Source organism: Rhipicephalus microplus, chromosome X (assembly GCF_043290135.1).
Source record: "Rhipicephalus microplus isolate Deutch F79 chromosome X, USDA_Rmic, whole genome shotgun sequence".
NCBI lineage: Eukaryota > Metazoa > Arthropoda > Arachnida > Ixodida > Ixodidae > Rhipicephalus > Rhipicephalus microplus.
Window position 1 is genome coordinate 91,388,769 of NC_134710.1, and position 20,581 is coordinate 91,409,349.

At 49.6% G+C, this 20,581-nt stretch overlaps 1 protein-coding gene across 4 annotated transcripts in view; it reads right to left on the minus strand.

Annotated features, from left to right (window-relative positions):
* Positions 1-20,581, minus strand: part of zfh2 (Zn finger homeodomain 2) — a 390,896-nt gene that overhangs the window by 69,935 nt on the left and 300,380 nt on the right. For all 4 annotated transcript variants that reach the window (XM_075877275.1, XM_037427400.2, XM_075877277.1 and 1 more), the window contains one exon: positions 14,902-14,934. The gene's annotated coding sequence lies outside the window, so the exon portion shown is untranslated. The remainder of the gene's footprint in view (positions 1-14,901; positions 14,935-20,581) is intronic.

Here is a 20,581-nt window from a genome sequence, read left to right on the forward strand (position 1 = left end):
GACGACGCCTCCCATATCGCCCGGCGCACGCCACAATTAATGCTTGGCGACAGCCGCATAGCGCACGGCAAGGCGCCACGAACGAAGAGATAAAGAACGAGAAACCACCGACGAAGCGCCGAGCGTCGTCGCGCCAACTGCGCGGAGCTGCCTTACGAATGCGCAAGTTCGAAGACGCCATCAATGAAGCCCTTGCAGCAGCCTCGCCGATAAGCCGCTGCACCGGCCCTCATGCTCGGCCCGCCTCAACTGCCGGATGTATGAAGCGCAATACAGCCACGAGGATACCTCTCCGATGAGACGGAGTGAGGGCATATCTTATCTCATTTCCCAAGTTACCCCAATCAGTCGCAAGCAGTGATAAGACAAACGCGCATTTTCCCCCTTTTGCTTTTCGATATGCTTTACTTTTGCCTCTCTCAGGCATAAATAGATGATTGATAAGTGGGGTTTAACGTCCCAAACCCACCACATGATTATGAGAGACGCCGTAGTGGAGGGCTCCGGAAATTTGGACCCCCTGGGGTTCTTTAACGTGCACCCAAATCTGAGCACACGGGCCTACAGCATTTCCGCCTCCATCGGAAATGCAGCCGCCGCACCCGGGATACAATCTCGCGACCTGCGGGTCAGCAGCCGAGTACCTTAGCGCTAACACTAGCACCACCGCGGCGGGGCTGAGGCATTTCTCTATCGTTGCGAAATATCGAAAAACAAAAGTCCCTAAAGCTTAAACGCCCCTCAGTGATGAACATTACTACTATTTGCGGCCTCTAGACATAGTCGAGAAATCTTTACATTCACAACAAATTATCGTCACATAAATTCAGTAGGGATGATGTGCTATAATCAAGCTTACTGCCACTAATGATATTGTCCCCCCGAAATCAAGGTATACCATTGCGCAGTAATACGACAAACTATAGAACGAGACTATCTTATCACTGCGCTGATGACCGCAGACACTATAACTATCATATCGCGACGGCGCTATGTGCGCGCCGATCACCGCAAATGTTACTCCCGAGTTCCCGATAATGAGAACGGCGAGTCCAGCGAGAACGTCTGCGAGGACGGAGACGCTGGAGGCGTGACGGAACGAAATAACAGGGGAGGAATGGAAGCCGATAGAGCACCGCACTGGCTTTCAGGACTCTTAAATGCGGAAAACGAAAAACAAAAGTACCGAAGAACCAGAAAGCGGGAAATGGCGGAGAGAGGGCGCGGAAATGCGCAGCGCAGGCTTGCTGGGCCGCTAAAAGAAAACGAGTTTCTGGAAAGACCTCCGAAAGTGGCGACAAGAAGTAAAAGAGTGATGGAAACAAAAAAAGAAGAGAGAGTAACTGCGGTGGCAACAAATGTCAAGAGGCCCAAGCGTGACGAACAGTCATGTGAGCAAGACGGGATGCGGGGGAGGGCCCGCAAATGGCCGGGGGAGAGGAGACGGTCGGCAACTGAGACGACACATGGGGCCAGCGAGGCCGAAGCGACCGTCCCGGGACGGAGGGAGGTGTCGGGGTCGCTAATGGCAGGACGACCGGAACCGCAGCGGGGGCATTTCCCCTCGCGTTCCCGGGGCTCCAGGCCACGGAGCTCCCCCACGCCTCTTCGCCCACGCTCCGAAGAGGCCGCGGCGAAGAACTCTGGGCTTCGCAGGCCAGTGCCATAAATCTCGGCGCCCACAGACGCGCTGCCGAACAGCAGAACCGCGCGAGAGGAGAAATTTATTATTAGTGCCAGCGCGAAAACCTCCATTTTCCGAAATGCGCATATCCGTGGCGGAGACTCACTCGGCAGCGATCGCACGTTCCGAGGAAGTCACTCGCACTGCAACTCCCACGAGCAATCACGCGGCACCACCAGGGCGCAGAAGCGTCGTGGAGTGGACTTGAATAACCGGGCGGGACACATGGTGAAAGTCGACGACGTTGAGTAGCGGTTAAACAAAGTGCTAAGGTGCACGTACTATGGTAACGAAGAACGTCTCGGACAAAATATACAAGTCACGTTCTCTAAACACGCGGCACCTTCTTCCTCGGCAACATGCACTAAGTGATGTCTGTTCGCAAAAAACTTTTTGTGTCTGTGCGGAGTGGCGTCGGCTCGAATGCATCCGCGAAGGTATCCCAACCACCGGCGGACAAAGACAGATCGACGCGGCAAAAGGGACGATTTGCGCACTGTTCCAAAGCCGACCGCACACGAGTGGCCATATTTTAGCTGCATTGAGAAACACGTCTGTTCGCTCACTTCACCACGAAGAAAAGGACGAGCAGTAGACACAATGACGAGGCCTAGTATTGTCTTGTCTACTACTCGTCCCGTCGTTCGTCTCTGTTGCTGGATTTTACAATCAATTGCACCACATATCCTGGATATATGGTGATAACAATAATTGTTGTGCTTTAACGTCTCAAAACTACCATGTGCTTATGAGAGACGTCGTAGTGGAGGGCTCCGGAAATTTCGACCACCTGGGGTTCTTTAACGTGAACCCGAATTTCAGCTCACTTGCCTACACCATTTTCGCCCCCATCAAAAATGGGGCTACCGCGGCCGGGATTCGATCCCGCGACGTGCAGGTCAGCAGCGTCGTGTGCCTTAGCCACTCGACCAACGCGGTGGGTTAAGATGTTGGAGGCGTAGTGTAAGTAGACTTTCGCAATAGCCTGTGCATATGTGGTGCAGCGTGTAGTAACACTGACATAATATGACATCGGCAACACAGAAGATAACATTCATACTTTATCTTTATCCCACTTTACGTATCACGCGTCATTTTGAGACGTCAAATTATGGCGGCTTATACACCAAAACAATCTCACGCATGACGGCTATGGTAAATTATGAGTGGTCTCAGAACAGCAACTATTGTCGAAGCGTTCGTCTTCATTTGCGATAAAGGCGAAAGAAGAGATTAGAACAATCAAATGTTTCAAATAGTGCCTCTAAACATAACATCGTAAAAGCACTGTCTAGTTGTGCTGCTATGCCCCGGCTTCGGCAGACCACTCGCCATTAGAAAACAAAATTCATTACGGGGTTCCTCGAAGCCTGCACAAAACTCAGTAGAAGTGAACTACACAAAAACAATGTCTCCACTATAACTACAGCACCAGGTGGCTTTCCTGTAGAAGCCCCATCAATTTTAGGTAGCATTTCTTGCGACACAAAGCTTAAACATTATGGATTGCTTCAGCCAAGAGACATACAAAGAGGAGTCACGAGCGCGCAAGACTCGTCAATAACTGGGTGGCTGAATTACTCAGTGCGAAATAATGGCGTAATCATTGTTAAGCAATGCCAAACAGCATTCCATCTTAGGCTGTTGCAAAATCAACTGCTAAATATAACCACGTGATAGAAAATGTAGCTCACCAGTGACTGCCAAGACGAGCAGACAAGTGTACACTTCCAAGCGCCCCCGCCGCTATCGCACGTGGAATCGGCGAAGACGCAATACTAGTGCACGTTTAAATAAGCGAGAGAAAGACGAGTCGCCGACGCCGTACAAGCCGAGCCTCCTATCGCAGTGACGTAGAAATCACGCTCAGATATCGGAACGAGGGGCAGTATATAAAAAGAAATAAAATCGGTGATCAGCAAAGCCAATGCAGACAAACCTCGTCCCCGAGCTCGGCCCGCCGTCGCAGTGTGAAACCGGTTCCATGGACGGATTCGAGTGCGTTCGTGGCTGTTTGAAGCTTGAAAGGCTTAGAACGTTTGCTCAATCACAGCGGCCCAGGCAGAATGGACACGTCATGGTCTGGCCACGAACGCCTCAGCACATTAAAAACGCCCATGACGCTACCACACACGCCGAACATTTTCCGCAAAGTCATTAGCCGCGAAAGAAAACGAAAAGAGAGAACGTGGGGGCTTGAAGATAGGGCCCAACTCCAAATTGTCCAATCAGCCATTTCATTCGCGCCATCCCCCCCCCCCCCCCCCTCAAACGTCCCTGTCATTAGCAAGTAAGCCACGTGTTCATACGTGCGGTCGTAAAATACGGCGCTCACTGCCAGCCGTCCGTTGTTCAAGAGGGGGCTCGAAGGAACGAACGCTTCAAAAGCAACCACCTGGAAGCCCAGCCGTGTCAGAGAACCCATACGGGGGAGAAACAAAACAAGAAATTCCACTCGACACGACATTGATACGAGGAGTGGGGTGGGGGCACCAAGAAGTCGAATGGTCGCCGCGGGTTCCTGAACCAGCAACCGTAGCTACCATAATTATGAATCCCCAATGCGCAGGGCGCCAATTAATCCGTCCACGAACACACAGCCCTTCTTAGCCGCCATCGGCTATTTCGCGTACTTTCCTGGGATCCATCATTTGGAATGTTAATCATCTCCGCGCTGTCTCTGCTGGAACAAAAGAGAGATAAACAGAGAGAGGATGGAGTATAGGGAAAAGGAAAGGGCCCACCACTCCGCTTCTACCAGGCACGTCGCCTCTACGCGCGCTTCTCACTTTCTCACCCCTGTCTACTCTCATCCCGGTGAACTTATGCTTCGTAAGCAGCCGCTCAGCCGCCTGCGCGCAACGCGGTTGATAGTCGGCCATCTTACCACTGGTGACAACGGTCAGGGTGCCCGTCGAAGCCACGATCAGCGTTTACAGACGACGTGTACTCGGAGGCGCATCCAGGAATTCAGCAATGTCAGTGAAATGTAATCCTGACACGCACTTTTTCTTCGTCAAATGTAATCATTAAATTTGTGTGCGCGTTATGGTCAGCCTCAAGGCAAAATCAGCGTCCAGTTATTATTCTGTTGTTTAAAAATTTTTCTAATGCAAACTCACCAGCGCGTTACGATCGGGGGCGCGCTGGAGCCGTGCAAGTCTCTGTTGACTGCTTTTGTAGCGGGCGCGAGCATTTCGTTAAGCGAGAAGCGTTCGGAACGGCTACAATACGAACAGGCCAGCACTGCCTGCCAACGCCAGAGTTTTGCTACAGCATATCCCGCGAAAACTGCTGCCGCCATCCACAGCGCAAACCTGCGCTACGCGTAAACGACGGTGCGGGGGAACGGCCGAAAGGAGTATCGCTGACGACCGTCGCGTCGCCGGAGGGGCACGGCAGGCGCGGAAAAGAAGAAAGCTGGAACGGACGTTCGGGGTGGTAGTAATTTAAAGCGCGCATTCGCAGAAACAGGGCCCACCCAGCAACGCGGCGCAAGCCAGCCGTCGTCCATCGGAGCCGGCGGCCCGAAGAGCCCAGGAGGCCCTCGCCGCGAAGCGCGCCCTTTCTCCGTCGCCAAGAGATCTCTTTTCGGAAGCCGTAAAAACAATAAAGCTCGCCGGAACCGAAAGAAAGGACACGGCAAAATACACCGCCAGCCGTAAAATACTGGCAGGTCGAGCGCGAGTTAACCTTCCGCCAGAAATTTATGGTTCGGTTCATGCGCAGTAGTACAGAGAGAGAGAGAGAGGGACGTGCGCCGCTGCCAAAAGCCGGCAACCGCGGCTGCTCCACCCGAAGACGCTTGCGCTGAGGACGATGAAGTGATTTGGCTGGAGGGACCCGTCCTCTGGTGATACACACACGCCTGTGCACGCGGAGCACTCCACTGGCAAAGAACACGGCGCCGCCAATGCACTACTACGAGATGCCTCTCCGCAGCGCCTAGGATACCATTCACCCCATCAGCTTTCGACCAAGAAAAATTGCCAATAAAATAAAAAAAATAACAGAAAAGGAACACACAGTGGTGAGCTTCTGCCATAGACCAGACACGAAAAAAGTTTACGCGCTAAATTAAGGCGGCGAAATGTTAAACACCGGAATCATTGTTTAAAACTCTACAGCGGTCCCATGGTCTCACTCTACAAACACACGTGGTTCCCTTGTAGTCTCTCTTAGACGCTTGGCTGTGTAGGTTCACTTCGCTGGCATTTCTCATGAGTTCAGAGCGACAGAAAGTGGAGCTAGTTGGTAGGGACCTTCGTAAGTCAGAGTTACCCCTAAGCTTGACAAAACACAAGCGAGTAGTAGTTCTACCAGCTTTACCAATTTAGGTCTCTCTATAGCGTAATGATACGCAAACAGAAATAAACCTTACTAGCGACAGCAGAAGCGGCATATGACTTTCATAATCAATCGACGATTGATATGTAGGGTTCAACGTCCCAAAACCACCATATCATTCTGAGAGACACCGTATAGTGGAGGATTCCGCAAATGTCGACCACCTGGGGTTCTTTAACGTGCGCCCAAATCTGAGCCCACAGGCCTGCAGCATTTTCGCCTCCATCGAAAATGCAGCCGCCGCAGCCGAGATTCAATCCCGCGACATGTGCGGGTCAGCATCCGAGTACCTTAGCCACAAGACCACAGCGCAGGGAAAACCTTTCGTAATCATTAACGGTTCGGTTTACATGGGTCACCTGAGCTTTCATTAGCAATGCAACGTGGAACGACTGTCGCAGGAACGTACCAGTTAATGCTGCAGCCAATACACGCATTGGATTCACGCACACCACAGCAGACAACAGAAAACAATGGGGTGTATGTCAAAAGAAGAACAAAAGTGAGAAATGCTGTCTTGTTTCGGAGCACCCATTTCACTCTAGCGGTACGAGTCATTGCCGAAGGTTGCTGATCACGAGTAACGTCTGACAAAGAATATCGGCTCTCATCGCATAAACAGGATGACACTGATTAACCACCTGTAAACGTGAAGTTAAAGCTGCTTAGCGCTCTCGACGGATGTTTATCAGATCTGGCCCCTCGAAAAAAATTTTTTTTTGTTCTTCCAGCTGGTTAAATAATGCCGTATAAGCTATTAGTTCTACCATTCTCCATTATAACAGCTTCGGCAATGCTTGCTCTCCCAGGTTCCTTTTCTCACAGCAGCAAACTACAGGTACACGACTGAGTGTTTTAAACACCACATATTTTTTTTTCTTCTGTTTATCCTAATGCACCACAAGTGCCAGTCAACTGTGTAGACAATTGCAAAATGTTACTGCGAATGCACGAGCAATGCGATTTTCTCAGCCAGCAACCTTCCTTTCCTTTCTTTAGTTTCTTCCTTTTTATCTCTGCCCCGCATGTGGGCGCTGTGTGGGGACTTAGACGGGGAAGTAGCTAGGCTGCACTGGTACTTGAACCCAGAACCTCTAGGATTCTCAAACTTGGTAGCCTGTCACTCAAACCTAATGTTCTCACACAAGTGTTGCACTGTTAATAATTGTTCGGGTTTCACGTCCCAAAACCACAATATGATTATGAGGAACGCCGAAGTGGAGGGCTCCAGAAATTTCGACCACCTGGTGTTTTTTCTTAACGGGCACCTAAAATCTAAACGGGCCGCAAGCATTTTCGCCTCCATCGAAAATGCGGCCGGGATTCGATCCCACGACCTGCGGGTCAGACGTGTTGCATTGTTACGGAGCGCATTGAGCCTGTGGTCAGTCGCACAGCTGCGATCACTCAGAATTTGCGGCTGATCCGAATCAGTTTTGATGCCTCACCAGTCTTTCAAAACGACCCCCGTTTCCCCATAGGAGAGACGCTCCTCGCACCACCTCTCCTGCCCTGCATGGCCTTGAGAGCAAGGAGTTGGAGCATTCAGATAGTCGGTGATGCAAAAACGATTTTTATGAGAACGTATTAGACCAGAATGCGTGTTTTCGGCTCCCTTGCTGGCTTCGTAAATATCCAATTCACAGCAGACAGGTTCCTTCACTAACTACCGAGAAGGGAGACAGGCTTGGTAGAAAAGGGGACAACACTTTTACCGCTCCAGCCACTTATTTATTCGTTCCAACTTGCTTGCCTCAAAGTTCTACAGACAGCATCGCCCTTTCCTCCACACAAAAATAAGATGGTTTCTAGGAAGGAATCTTTTGAAACCTCACAAAGCATCACGGGACAGTCAACTTCATTTTTTAAATCGCCAAATCGGCTATATATTCGAAGAAATGTACCGTAAGCTTTCTGCAGGATTTTGTCCAGCCATAAAGGTATGTCTAAGCCAAGACCGCCACGCACGAAAATTTTCAACAAGGGCACCCGCGGTGGTGGTGTTTTTCCCTTCCCTCTCTTCAACGTCCACAAGGCCATAAGGCATGGCTGCGACATGAACACTCATGACGGAGGCGAGCCTCCCCCCGTCCAGTACCTGTCCATCTCGGAGAAGTAGCTCCGCATGCAACCGGCGGGTGGCGGGAAGGGCAGCCGGGCTCACGAAAGAGCGCGCACGCAAGCGACCCAGGGGCGCTCCGGCTGCGTGACCAGCCCTCGCCAGTTGCGAGCTTTTCTGGCGATCTGCTGGGCCCCCGGTTTCTTTTGTACAAACAGCGAGACGCGGCTGCCGGCACAGGAAGAGGGGGGGACGACCCACGGAGGGATTCCAGTCATCTACCATCTCATCTACGTCTGTCCGTCACTAAGTAGACGTTATTAGCGTACGAAGAAAGGACGAAATAGCAGGAAAGTCGGCAGTGAAAAGAAAGCGGGGTTCCCGCTCGTGAAGAGGGGCGCCTCCAAACGACGCCACGAGACGACTGGAAAATGAGCGAGGGCTTTGTAATTATAAACGCTCTCAGTCATTTTCTGTCGGCCTCCTCGCGGGGGACGGCCAGACAGAAAGCGTGCAAAGTCCGCCGCACTCACGAAGGCGAGTACTGTAATTATATCTACGAAAAAACGCAAGCCGTATTATAACCAATTTGAGGCGCCAAATAGCAGAGGTACCGGCGCAAAAGAACAACGAAGGCAGCGGCGGAGGGAAAAGAAAGAAAGCAAAGCTTTTTTCGCATCTCGCGAACGGGCACGACTCGCCGTCCAGCCTTCTCGCCCTCGTGGCGACGAACGGACGGATGGACGGGAGCACGCACCACAAAACACTCGCTTCCGATGCGCCAAATAATAACGCCGCCTCGAGAGGGGGGAAAAAAAAGCGCCACCAACAAAGGCACTCCGAGGAAAAGGAGCAAATAAATTAAGCGCCACTGATGATGATGAGAAGACGGCCAGGGTTGGAGAGGGCCGCCCGAGACTATCCCGGATACACTACAGGATCGTTTTGACGGCACTCGTCACTGTCATTAAAGTGCGCCCGAGAAGAGGAGGAGGCGAGGAAAGCGAGTGCCACGTGAGCCCGGTAGAAACAAGTAATTAAACCGCGAGAGCCTTGAGACACCGGCGGCGTAACACGTCGACGCGCTCGCCGAGACCCTGGGGAGCCGGCGCGCGGGAAACGCGCCGGATCCAGCCCGCGCAAAAACGCCGGCTGCTGGATTTTGCCCCAGCGATGACGCGAGCAAATCTGGGCGCACCCAGGGCCGCCACCTCGAGAGCAGCTGTTAAAGAAAAAAAAAAACTGCTCGACACACGGCGACGTCATCTCGAACTGTCAAAGCACAGATGCTTCGAGGGCAAACTCACTCGGTCAGAAACGATGCTCGCATCGGAATACGAGCAATTATTTTTATCAACGGCGTTAGGACGCATCACACGAAGCCAACTTACGAAGCACGCTTGATTTCCGCAGCGCGAAGCCAGGGCGCATGCACGCCCAAGACGCTCACACCAAGACGCGGCTGCACACATTTTTGTTTTCTTCTTTTTCCTTTCTCAGTGCTACCGGAAATGCTCGCGCTTACGCCTTCGTGCCGGTACTCTCGCGGAGAGGGCGAGACAGAAAGAAAAGCATGCGTCAGCCAGCATCGACGCTGCCTCCTGAGAAAGCAAACAGAAAGGGGGGCTTGCGTTCGGCAGCGGTGAATGCATTCGCAGATCTGCGGCACCAATCGGCGAGTCCGGTGGTGCGGAAACTGGGCAGCCAGCTGGCGCCTGACGCGGCCCCCGCCGCGCTGCAGCCGCGCGAGGGCGCGCGCGGGCCAGCCTCATTTGGGCGTAATTAGAGAGGCTCGCCCGGCTCACGACCGGACGAGCAGCGCAAAAGTACAGGTGGCCCCGATTTTTCCCGGGAAACAATAAGCCTGCTGCTCTGGCGGCAGGAAGACACACTGTCCGCGACAGCGCGTACTCGTTAAAGAAAGCCGCCGCGCCCGAACGCGTCAAGGCGCTCAGCCGTCAACGCTCAAGCAGAGGAGGGATGAATAGAGTAGTAGTACGTCGGAACATATGCGGTACTGTGGATCTCACTGCGCACAGCGGCTGTCACTGATCGTTGTTGGGAACGGCAACATGTTCAACGCTTTTAAGAGAGTAAGCGCTGAGCGTTATCCCACTTGACTAGGAAAAACTACAAAGGCAGAACGTCGACCCTCCGAAGTGATCAGATCGTCAATTCTCGATAACAAGCAGACTGTTTCCATGGGACTTCACTTTCCCAAGACAGGACGCGGAATCTCGCGTCTCTCGGCATCCTCTAATACGTGACATGATAGGAACGAGCTCTTGCGATGCGTCAAAACACATCGCGCCAGTCGGCCGGCGCGCGATACAGACGGGATGTGATGCAACCAACACCGAGCCAAAGAGCGCGGGAACGCGCCTGCAGCCCACACTATGGGAGCAGCCTATGCAAACGATCAGCTCGGAACGCAACCGAACACCAGGGAGAACAGGAGATGGGCCCGATCGCTCGAATGGCGGCCCGTTCCCACACGACATTCAGGTGACGCTTCGTCAACGGCGGCGGCCTGCGGGTTTCCCCTCCGCCTCGCAGACGGCGCTCCCCCTCGCCGCCGCGGCTAGACTTTCTCCGCGGGCAATGCGCTTAGTCAAACAAGCTCGTTTATCACTTGCTTGCCGCTCAAGCGCGATCCGCCGGCTCTGCCAGCAGACTAGCAATAACAGCAACTTCTTGATACATGACGCTTTGCCGGTGCAAGCACTCAGGGAGAGCGACCAGTCGCCTTGCCAACAACTCGCGCATTTGGTGGAGCCAGCAGGGCAAATACCAGACAGCAGCACACCTCTGTGCTCTGACAGAGCACGTGAATCGATTGTGCTGCTCTCCGTGAAACAAAATGCCTCTTTACGTTTGCATTATAGGGGCAGCCAGAGCATGACGATAGTTGTAGCGCGAGAACAAAACGACGACACAGAAACAAGAAGGACTGTGTCGTCATTTTGTTCTCGCGCTATAACTATCGTCATGTCATACCAACTAGCCCAAGCTGCCACAGCTGGAGAATTCGCGCGAGACAGTTCCATTTCAGGACCTCTTCTCGACGACCACTGCAAGAGGGCTGCCGTAGCAGAAAGTGCTGCATATGCAACATTTTGTCTAAAATGCGTAAACAATACTGTCTTATGACTTTGCCTACTATACAATAAAAAATCTATTAGTTATCGCTATCGGCAACGTTCACGGAGGTAACTACTGCGTCAAACTTCACTCGCGTTGTCACTGGATAGTAAAGTTCGACAGTATTTTACCTCAACCTTTTCAAACCAAACCAGATACGAATCCTCCCAAACAAGTATCTCTTGCGATCTGCGTGCATCGCGCCGGCTAAAAAAGCGGAAGCACGCACTTACAGAGCAATAGCCATATCCGTTCCGAGCGATGATGTGTGTGCAGTACCCAGCCGTTTCAGCCAGCTAACTAATGAAGCTTTCACATATTCCGGGGCCGAGTTTTTCCTTTTTGCTTTTTTTTGTTTCCTACGTCTTTCTTTCGCCTGACCTGACAACGGATATGTGAGGCTGTGAACCGAGCTCCTTGACGGGCGCTGATTGGCGCAGATGGCATACATAGAGACAAGCGTCCAGTCGCCCCGGGCTGGACTGTTAATAAATACACCAGCGCCTCTCAGCATTCGTCAGCGCGGAAAGGGAAGAAGGGTGTCAAAGACGACAAACGGCTCTGTCACAGCGACGCAATTTGTGTGACTTGGCGGTGCGTTCCTTTATTCCGTTTTTGTTTCCATGCATTTTTTTTTTCGTAGCGAGGGGCCCACAGCTGCGCCTCTGGGAGCGCGTGTCGATGACCAACTGGTGTCCAGGACACGTTTTCGTAGAACACAGCTGCGGCCCGCGACTGACCACGGCCACCCAGTGCCGGCGAAACACGACAGGCGACCACCGAGTACAGAGAGCTCCGACCACAGAGACGTCATACGCGGAAAACGAGAGGGTCAAAAGAAAACCAATCGAAGTGTCGACGTAGATCAGCGGTTCCACTATGGGCCGAGACCTTACTGACGTGTCGTTCACAAAGGTAGCGCAGTGAGACACAGCCGAGCAACAGTCGAACGAACATAAATTACCGTTTCCACGGGGTTTCCGAGAGCACCCCAATCTGGACTAGCTGGTACAAGCTCACATTGGCAAAAAAAAAAAAAAGTTACGCAGGAGTAAAAAATGTGGAGCCTTGGCATTACATTTCTTGTCTTTTTGCCTACTTTTCTAAGCGACGATCATTCATATCTTAATTTCATAACTTGAATACATACACAGCTTGTCACTCGGTTAATACGCAGGTACAGCCTGAGGTAAGGTGAATAAATACTGTGTATGGTACCTATACCATCGGGCAGCCATACCATCGCCTTTTCCCTACGATCACTGTCTCTGCTGCCGCGGTGGTCTAGTGGCTAAGGTACTCGGCTGCTAACCCGCAGGTCGCGGGTTCGAATCCCGGCTGCGGCGGCTACATTTCCGATGGAGGCGGAAATGTTGTAGGCCCGTGTGCTCAGATTTGGGTGCACGTTAAAGAACCCCGGGTGGTCGAAATTTCTGGAGCCCTCCACTACGGCGTCTCTCATAATCATATGGTGGTTTTGGGACGTTAAACGCCACATATCAATCAATCAATCACTGTCTCTGTCTGTCCAGGGTGCTTAAAGGAGCACTGAACAAACAAACAAACAAACAAAAAAAACTAACGAAACATCGAAATTCTACTCGGAATACGCCACTGTTCCGATAAACAAAGTTAATTTCATGTATTTTTGAACAGTTGCGTGTATTTTTGGTGGATTGTCAGCGCGCGTAGGCAATGTCGGCTGCCTGCTTCCAGGGTGCAGTTATAGTGGCTACTAGCCACTACAGTGCAGTGACATCCCCTCCCCTAGTTCACGTCGAAGCCGGTAGACGCGACAGTTTGCAAAAAAAAAAAAAACGCATTAAGTTCGTTATTTCCCTCTGGTTCCTGCTTGAAATTAACACTGTGTCTTTCAATTCTGGCAAGCAATCTTTCAAATCGGCCGGAAATTGAAAATGCTGGAGACAAAAAAAAAAAAAAAAGCTCAGCATCCCTTTGAAGGAAAACTAAAGAAAAACAATGACTTGGATTAGATTGACGAACTGCACTCTGAGAACTCTAATGTCACATGCTTCACTATCATAATTTCATTATTTGCAGAGAAAATCAAAGTTGCGAGTTCATTTATAAATGTCGTGCCGAAGCCTCGCGCGTGACGTCACTAATTTTTTAAAAATCTATTTTTCGTATTTCCGCGACATTGGCTCGATGATAATAATAATAACTGTTGGGTTTTAACGTCTCAAAACCACCATGTGATTACGAGAGACGTCGAAGTGGAGGGCTACGGAAAGTTCGACTACCCGAGGTTCTTTAACGCGCGCCTAAATCTAACACGGGGCTTAAGCATTTTCGCCACCATCGAAAATGCGGCCGCCACGGTCGGCATTCGAACCCACAACCTGCGGCTCAGCAGCCGAGCCAGCAGCCTCCACCACTAGACCACCGTGGCAGGTTCATTGGCTCGACGAAATTTTCTGAAACATCGTATGCTAGGCCTATAGCATCATTTTCATCGATTAGAAGCTACGTAGGAGCCAGTAGACGCCTTCAAAGTCTATGACGTCACGGTGTTCAGTGCGGGACTCTGAAGGTGGCATCTTCACCTATATTTTCTTTCCGCGCGTTTCCTCGCCAACCAGTGTCACGGCTAGAGTGGTGTTTACGGGATCGTCAAATTGCAGCTAACTAATACGCAAAAAGTCGTATTGCTCTTAGCGTCCCTTTAAAGTTAGAAAGAAAAAAAGAAAATTCCTGACTGCTTTCACGTGACGTCATAGGCAGGTTTTCTGCGCTAGTGAAGCAACAAGGCGGCAACCGTGACATTTTTTTACCTCATTAGAGAGTGTCAGTGCAGAGGAGGACCTAGTCTAGGGACGCTACACAATCGATTGGTACCCGTTTTTTTTTTTTGCCAGTCGCTGTGCGATCACGCGTGCTAGTGGCTGGTGTGTGCAAAAAAGTATATAAGAATGACGTGGCGCCCAAAAAATTAACCATGCGCTGCAAGTATAGCGCTGTGCGTGCGTCTCTGTGTTAGTTCTCGTGTCCCGTTTCTTTGCGCTACCATTGTTACTGTTCCTTGTGTTGTGCGTTCGAGCAAGAGTTCACCAGCGGGCAGACCCAAGATGTCGGCCACAGTGGCGTATATGTATACATCGATGTGATATTATGCGAACCTCTCACCGACGCCGTATAATTGGATGGTGTACAGCCTCACACTGTTGACTTTGCGGTAGACTTGACAACTAAACAGCAAAAAAGCGCCACAGAGGCGTGCAAGAGCGCTGTCCTTTCGTACTTAGTCGCCTTGCTCGCTCCTAAGTACGAAAATGAGCACTGACCACACACTGTTAACATACCATCGCGCTAAAGTGAAACGCGAACAAAGGTGTGTTCAGTATATCTTCGCTTATGCTATGCGATTGCGGTGCGGCATGTTGAGAAACACCCATCTATTAAGCGCACTTTGTCAAAGCCCTGTAAAAAGTAGTGCGGCTTTCTCCGGCCCACAACTTTTTTGTGGATAATGTAATGATAAAAAAAAAACTAAACTAAACTCAAGTAAAGGCTGAAAATACTGTTTGAGCGTTCAGTTCGCGCTTCATTTTAGTGCGTTAGCCGATCAGATGCGCATTTGCTCCAACAGTGACCGGGCATCAGCGAACATCTGTTTGCGGCAGGGAAAAAAAAAATGTCCTGTACTCACCTAGCATGTTGAGAAGGCTTCAAGAAACTGCACCTGCAGACAAAAACAGACAGACATGTTTGAGTTCAGTGAATAACTACTATTAACATGCACGCCCCAAGCATATTCCCAGTGGCCAGTGGTTTCATCAAGACCTCGACCTCTGATTGTAACAGTTTCGTACCAGGGACGCTAGAAATGAAAAAAAACATTCGCTTGTTCATCTTTCTCAGTTCCAACATCATGTGCACACGCACATGATGTTGGAACAGAGACATTTTGCAAAAACTCTGCAAGGCGGCTTTCCTGTGAGGTAGTTTTCCAACCAAACACTCTCGTTCACAGACGGCTTTTCCCGCTCATTGTGTTCTTACCTTTCGTAACTCCAGTGAAGGCATGACGATAGTTATAGCGCGAGAACAAAACAACGACACAGAGACAAAAAGGACACGAAGGGCACCTTGTCTCTGTGTCGTCGTTTTGTTCTCGCGCTAAACTATGGTCATGCCATACCAACTAGCCCAAGATGCCACACTTCCAGTGAAGGCACGCGAGTTCAACAAAATGTTTTTTTTTTCAACTATGTGGTTTTCCCGCTTCGTACGTATCCCCAGGTGGATGACATAGCACCTGTCGTTCTCGAGGAAAGGGAGAAAGGCAAAACCACAATGAGTGAACAAAGTAGTCCGTGGACGGGTGTTTGGTTGTATAACAAGCTCACCGGAAAGCCGCCTTACAGACTTTCGCAGTTCCAAAAACCGGGTGAGTTAACAAATCGAAAAAACTTGCTGCGATGTATGCAACAAAGATGACATAGACCTATCACCACCTATGCAGGTGGGCACCTTCACTGTCGCTGACTGAGCGAGGGCACCGCACCCATAGATACACATGTGCTTGTAAACGTCCCGCATGAGGTCATGGTTGTTCTTACACGCCAATTTGTCGCGGCGCATTCCACGATTCCCGTTCTCATTTCCCCTCACTTTTGTTCCGCAGCCACCATCGTCGCATTGTTGAAGTCGAAGGTAGGCCCCGCTGTCCAGCAGTATTCAACGAGCTTCTTGTAAATTCTTGTATTGACCTAGCTTTCTAATCGCCATGCCTCCTCCAAACAGGGCTCTGGGCATCTAGGATGGACTGACATGCCTTCCTTGTACCATTTTGGCATTTCAGGAAAAACCAGGAAGGACGCCTGGACCAAAAGGTCACTGGCAACCGTCTGAGCAAAGACTATCCCATCCTCCCTTTCTTCTCAAGCTGGCTGTAGAAATGTTATTCCTCCTCGCCTCAAATAAGCATTTAATTTAGTACAAGCTTCCCCCGAAAGGATTTCCATTTCAAGCTCATCCGTAATATCGCTGTTCAATGTCCCGCAAACGTTAACGCAGATGTAAACAACTTAAGCTCAGCGTATAAGTGCCGCCGTCATCAGTGAGAGCCGTGCTTCTCATGGCAGCCCCGACCACATCACGCGTCGTTCAAGCACACTCGATCTACTTGCACTCTACAAGCGACAACACAACCTTGGAGGACTTTTCTGGCATTGCACAATGGCAACCCGATCGCCCAGAAATGCAGAATTTCGTACAGAAGATGCCACGGTGCCTAACAGCTTTGCTGAGCAAGGAGCTGTTTGCGGTTCTTGTGTAATTTTTTTTCGTAGTCCTCCTGTAGTGATACTGTCCAACGCCTTCGTGTCGACAGCCTACAACTATAATGGAAATTGACCGTACTTTGTTTACACAAAGGGTGACAGCGGTTCAGACAGATATTCTTACATAATATAACTGCGGAAACCTATAAGCCAAAACTACTGCGCAATCAGCTTAGAAGAGCAATTAGAAAGTTTATTGTCCCAAAAAGTGACACTAAACATCCCATTAAGTTAAGCTTCATTGGCAAACTTGGCAGTAATGAAAATACAGTGATTTTACAATGCTTTTTACTGAACTAAGTAACGTCATGAATAACTTGTGAGGGTTGGTAATTTAGTGTTGTAATTCACTGCTCCGAGCTAATAAGTTCTCAATTACTTTTCCCCCAGATATAGCATGTCCTCGTTCTTTATGGCATAAAAAACTGACCAAAAATATGAAGAGAAATAGCAAAGACAAGTTTATATGAGTGTCAAACCTCAAGCGTGGCAACGAGGGAGGCCCACAGAAAAGCACCCCTTGAAGACTTGAATAACTTTGCTTTCACTCGCATTTCTTAAAGTACTTTCATGACATTACTTTTAGCCAGCTCTAATTTCTAACGTAGTTTATTACTTTTTAAAAGTAACTTTGCCATCTTTGTTCATTGGCAATTTGGGCTTCTACGGCAGCAATATGGTCACTCTTAGAGCCAGAAGAAAAATAAAAGGAGTGAGAGAGAAAAGGCACAATAGCTTAACAAATGTGACGATGCCCGCGGCACCTCACCATTGGACCGCTCATACTCAATTCATACATACTTTAAACACAGCAGCAGGTGAACCGAACAAAACTTGACAACATCCTCTTAGCTGTAATAGGTCATTTGCATGTGAACAATCACTACACCCTACATTAATCACTGACGCTGCCTACTCAGCTAGTTTCACGAACTTCTCGCGCATTAGTAATTCATTCACCAGATAATATTTCAAAGAACATCATGTTACACACACACACACACACACACACACACACACACACACACACACACACACACACACACACACACACACACACACACACCGTTGAAATAAAAATACGCCACTATTTTAACCAGTCATAGTCACGTAGGAGTGAATACTTTCCTGTGAAATTATTAAAAATAGACTTCTGCAACAACACGTTTTACTACTATACGCTGCCCCTTTACAAAATGCCTTCAAAGTTATCTGACGCATATTTCGAAATGAATACCTGCAGAACCCTAATGTCACGCGGATTTGTCTCCGGCAATCTTCTCCCGACAAACACTTCATAGTCATTGAGTGAGAGTTCGACATATCCAATTGTTCTAAACGACACACTAATGAGAGCTTGATAGCGCAAATCAACTTGACCCAAGATTTCGCAAGATGCGCCGAACCACTCAACACACTAACTCTTCTACGAATCACGATCGATACGATACAAATTTCAGCTTTGATGAATCTCATAGCGATCTGAATGAAACTATCACACACGTTTCGAGAGTACATGTTACAACACAGGCCACAATGCAACAAAAATTCATCACACTTGCGGCTCGATCATGAACTACAAGTAAATCGAAACGGTCTAGTTTTTTAGAACCATCGCACAATATTACCCGAAGGTCACTGGACATCAACACCGCCTGCGATCATAATGAGGTATACTAATGTGTGTATACTGCACTTAGACAATTATACTTATTACTTATTATTATACTTATTATTATACTGCACTTAGACGGAGTGAACGAGGGTAGAAAAACAAGAACACCGCACGAACCTTAGGCACCTCCGCAAAGGCCTGAACGAACCATCCAGACAAGCCAGAGACGCTGTGCAAACTAACGACAGTGGCATATTTGCAGGTTCTTGGTGCGACGTCTCCTGAGTCACGTCAGCCCGAACACAAACAAACAAAAGAGAAAAACGAAGAAAACAGGAAAAAAAAGTGTGTGGAAAATGGAGAAAATGCAGGACCCAAGACTTCGTTTTCTCGTCTTGAAGCAAACCGGAACGGCGGGGTCCTTAAAAGATGGCCAGTAGGCGACTCCTAATAGCTGGGCGCACCTCTTCCCCTTTATTGCAAGAGAGAAGGATCATTGCTCCTGATTCGGGTGTCAATAGAATGGCCGGTATTTCGCACACTGGACGTCGCATGGGTGCGGCATCGACTACACTCTTGTTTCGCACAACAGGTGCAACGCTGTGGAAGCCATGCAAGAGGTTCGGCCAGCAAAACGTAAAACGTATAAGGAGGCGCTGCTTCTGGTCGCTGTCGTGACATCTGATCAGTGTCGGGTCAACAACTTCCCTGACACTGAAAGTTCCATGTGGCCGCCGCCGTGACATACCCAAAACTTTCTAGAGAGCCTGTTGTGACGTCACGCGGAAGAACATTGGCGGTACCACGTTGGTGGTAAGGGCACTGAACTATTTTTTGCCTGCGAACGCATCTACTGGAACACGTTTCGCTAGCCTCCACAGCGTTGCAGATAACGCATGAAACAGAGTGTAGAAAGCGCATGCGATAAAAGCGTACTCCATACAGCGTACAAGTGACAGCGGCGTCAGGATTTCAGAACGAGATGGAAAGTTACACTTTCGTGGCACTGACGCGCTGTTATACTAATATATCGAAATTGCAGTTTATCCGAATAGCTGCGATTGAATGCGTAAATGAAAAGCCTTGTTCGTGCGGCACACGATCAGAAGACATCAATGAAAAAAAAAAACAGATACCCGTTTCATTTGTTTACTAGCACCACGTCTGCGATGCTACGCACGCCACGGCGCTACTCCAGCAATGCCTCCAATACTATTTTTTTACGTTTAGGAGCCCTAAATCAATGAAGCATAGAGATGTTGATGCGATGTCATGGTTCTAGTGTTAATTTGCGTTCCCTATATCTGGGAACATACAACAAGCTGGGTCAGCTTCAAGGCATAATGCAATAAAATTACATTCCTGTTTATTTACACCCCACTGGGTACACGCCTCTATTGATATAGAGGTGTCAAAGTCAACGTAAAAGCGTGAAAAAAAAAAAACGTTTCTTTTTTCACAATAACAGAAAAAAAGGCAACCAACAAGATTCACGCCACTGTAACAGCTAAGCAAGTGGTCATTTCGGTATATTAGGCTTTGCCAAAGCAACAAACCCATGGCGAATAACAGTTGAACTAACTAGTTGGTAGGTATTCATCTTAAAGAAACAGGGCATGCAAATGGGGGCACAGGAGAGGAGTCTAGACACCACTGGCAGGTAGTCTGGTGTCTCGGCATTTCTTGTGTCCATGTTTGCGAGCCCATTCTCTTAAAGAAGTGGTGGATGTCCCAAATTTCGAAACGCGGTTTCGCCCTATAGTTTCCGCGGAATACCCCCCTATACAATGAAGTTTGGCAGACCCAGCAAAGTTAACAACTCCGGTTGAAACCACGACAAAAAGCAGCCGCATAAGGAGAAAGAGGAGCCTGAACTCACATACCTCGTCGCGCCAGGAATCGAATACGATCGAACGATTGCATAAATACTGCCCTGGAACCACGGTCGCTGACAATAGTACCAAGTGAATGGCACAACATTTAGGCAACTTAGACCAGACATCGAGCGCATACGCTTCTTGCAGCCTGAGAAACGACGGCCTCATGGGCGTGTTTTAAGTTGAGAGGTGAAGGAACTGTACACAACCACAGCTGCGCTGACTTGAATACAGCTGCACTGTTCTTTACGAGTGCTACCGGGACATTGCCCACGTTTGCTTGGGGGCGTCTAGCTTAACAGACGGTGCTTGCTCCACGCGGATAGGCTTCTCGAAGTAGGTACGTGATTACATGCAGCCTACGCGGATTGAGCGCTGCGTTTTTTCAATAGAATCAGCCTAGACAGCAACTGGCCCATCAGTATCGTTTCGATGTGTCGTAAGTGTGGGGCACTAGATAGCGCAGTCAAGTGGGAAAGAAGAACGACACGCTAGTGCCGCAAGCCGTGCCCCTCGAGGAAATGACGCATCACGAAAGGACCGCGTTCAACG